The sequence below is a fragment of the Lolium perenne genome, chromosome 6 (genome assembly GCF_019359855.2).
Source record: "Lolium perenne isolate Kyuss_39 chromosome 6, Kyuss_2.0, whole genome shotgun sequence".
Taxonomy (NCBI): domain Eukaryota; kingdom Viridiplantae; phylum Streptophyta; class Magnoliopsida; order Poales; family Poaceae; genus Lolium; species Lolium perenne.
The window spans coordinates 131,461,222-131,464,047 of NC_067249.2; positions in this window are offsets into that span (position 1 = coordinate 131,461,222).

Genomic DNA, 2,826 nt, shown 5'->3' on the forward strand with positions numbered 1-2,826 from the left:
ACCCAGGCGGATCTACATTGGTCTTCCACCTTTATTTCCTGCTCAGGGGCGGATTGGGTGGGTTTTGATTTTTCCAGATCCAAGGCGGAATCTTCTTTGGGAAGCTCCTGCATCTCAGATCGGATCTTCGCGACTCTGTCCTGCTTAGCGGCGGTCGCGTCAGCGTTACTTACTAGTGGGTTTCCGTCGGAATCGACGGTTCCCCGATGAAGATGTGTATGCCGCCAACTGGGACGATGGAGAGCTTAACGGGGTTTTTCTTAGCCGGAATCTAGCACTCATCCGGAGGGACGATCGGCATATTTCCGGTGTAAAGGACGCGCCCCACAGCGATGGTGTCGTCGTAGCTTCCCATGGCGGAACCCTCCCGATTCCGGCCTCCAGACGCCGCAGGCCCCACGGTGGGCGCCAACTGTCGTTGCCTAATCAACGGTGCCTCGGAGGAGGGATCCTCACGAGGGGGAGAAGAAGTAAGGGCCATAGGGCGGAGTGCACACGGGACAGTGGTACGCGATTTACCCAGCTTCAGAACACCTGCACGATGACAGGGCCTACTGCTGCTTGTCTGGAATTATCTGGGCGCTTTCGCGTTGTTACAATGAGTTGTGGTTGTGCCTCTAGGGCTCCCGGGATCTGGCTTATAAAGGCGCACAGATCTAGGGTTTACACGGAGAGTCCTAGCCGGATTACAGGTTGCCTAACTACGGTACAATGTCTTGCCGTGTACGTCAAGGATCCGCCTTCCCTTATACGTCGTACTGGATCCGGGTTCCTTATGGGCCTCCATGGATCCGGGTTCCTCCGAAGGTCGGTTGGGATCCGGCTTCCCTCTCCTAGGCTGGACTTCATCCTTCAGGATCAACAGCAACTGGGCCGCCCGATGGGCCACATGCCACATCACCATCTATGGGCCACCTGGGCTTGCCGGATCTAGGCACTGTCGATGGTACACCCATGAAGTATACCCACAACAGAACCAGCCATCCGGCCGACGGTGAAGAGGTCCAACGAGGCGCTCATGTGCATCATCCGCGAGTACGAGGCCAGCTGTCGCAATTCGGTAGTGAAGATCGATGCTGGCCGCATACCGGTGTTGAATCGACCATCGCCGGACGCGACCAGGCCGGCCGGCATGGCAACTCGCATCGTGACCGTCGCCGCTCTTCTCGTTGCCGGGATTCCGTCGGCGGATCCCTCGACTCCGGGGGTTTCTCACCCCTGCCCCCTAGGGTTTTCGTTGGCGAGGGTGGCGGCAATGGCGGCAGGTGTACCGGGCTCCAGAAGGGAGATGGAGCCCCCGCTGGGGTTCGCGTTGACCCCGATGCACACACCGATGCCATGGGGCATTCTGCGTCCGGCTGCTCCAAATGGCGCGCCGCACGTTGCGCCGTCACCGTTCGATCGGCCACGTGCTCGTCTGCAGCCGACAACTTCGTCGACGCCCCGCTTCCCTACCGCGACACCGGCGCCCTACCAGCCGACCGCTGCTCCGGCTCCACCTCCTCCTCCACCCGGATTTGGAGCGTGACCTCCTCAAGGACTTGCCGGTGCCGGTGCTCGTCCTCCTCCTGTGATGGGGCCGCTTTCACTCCACCCCATCGTAAGTACTCTGAATCGCTCCCTCATCTGGTACATGCTATTGTAGATCGATTGGATGACATTGTAGATCAGATAGTTGTCCAGTTGCTTCGATTGATGTGCATGTAGATAGGATTCATGTCAGTGTGCGCTACATGTGAAGTGTTAAGCACTGCATGGCATGGACATGACAATGTCAAGTCCCTCATGGAGCTTGATCTTGGCATGCCCATGCCAAGCTCAAGCTCCATGAGGGACTTGACATTCTCATGCCCATGACATTGCTTGACATTGGCAAGCTCCATGATGGATCTTGACAATGTCAAGTCCATGACATTGCTTGACATTGGCATGCCAAACATCATGGACTTGACTTTGGCTTGCCCCATGATGGAGCTTGACATTGGCATGCTCCATGATGGACTTGACAATGTCAAGTCCATCACATTGCTTAACATTGCCATGCTCCATCATGGACTTGACAATGTCATGTCCATGACAGTGCTTGACATTGGCATGCTCCATCATGGACTTGATAATCTCATGTCCATGAAAATGCTTGACATTGGTATTGACATGACGATCTTGTGATTGTCATGGCCATCATGGATTTGATCCCTATCTCTGGTGTTGACAATGCAAGTATGGCTAAAACTTTGCATTGTCATTGCATCTGCAGAACTGGCTCTTCCTGGAAACCTTCCCGGAAGGGCCCATACTGGGCGCAAGGGCCATAGCCGTCCGGGTGCAGCTTCGTGGCCCCAATGGAGGGTTCATGGAAGAACACTGGCAGATCACCGCGCCAAGGGTTCACGCCGGCCGTCCTGCTGACCTAGGGCACGCTCCTAGGCAGCGAGTGCCGTTGTTCTTCGTGCAGCTGGAGAGACCGGACCTCCTTGCCCTCACCGTTCCGCCCTACATGGAGGAACACCTCATCAGGAAGTACAAGCTGAGGAACAATGGCCCGCCGGTGAAGGTGTGCTGCTTGTACATGGGCGAGCGCTACGAGTGGAAGTGCAGCTCCAGTGGATGATCCAGCGCGTCGGCTTCATCAAGTCCTAGAGCGAGTTCGCCGCCGGGCTTTTCCTTCACGTCGATGACATGATCGTCTTCACCCCTAAGGACGACGACTTCAAGGTCGACGTATTCAAGAAGGAGAGTTCATGCTCCATCATCTTCAGCTGCAACAGGCACCGCGAGGGCCCTTATGCTATCCTCGCCGTTAAGGTGCATGTGCTTGATCCCTGT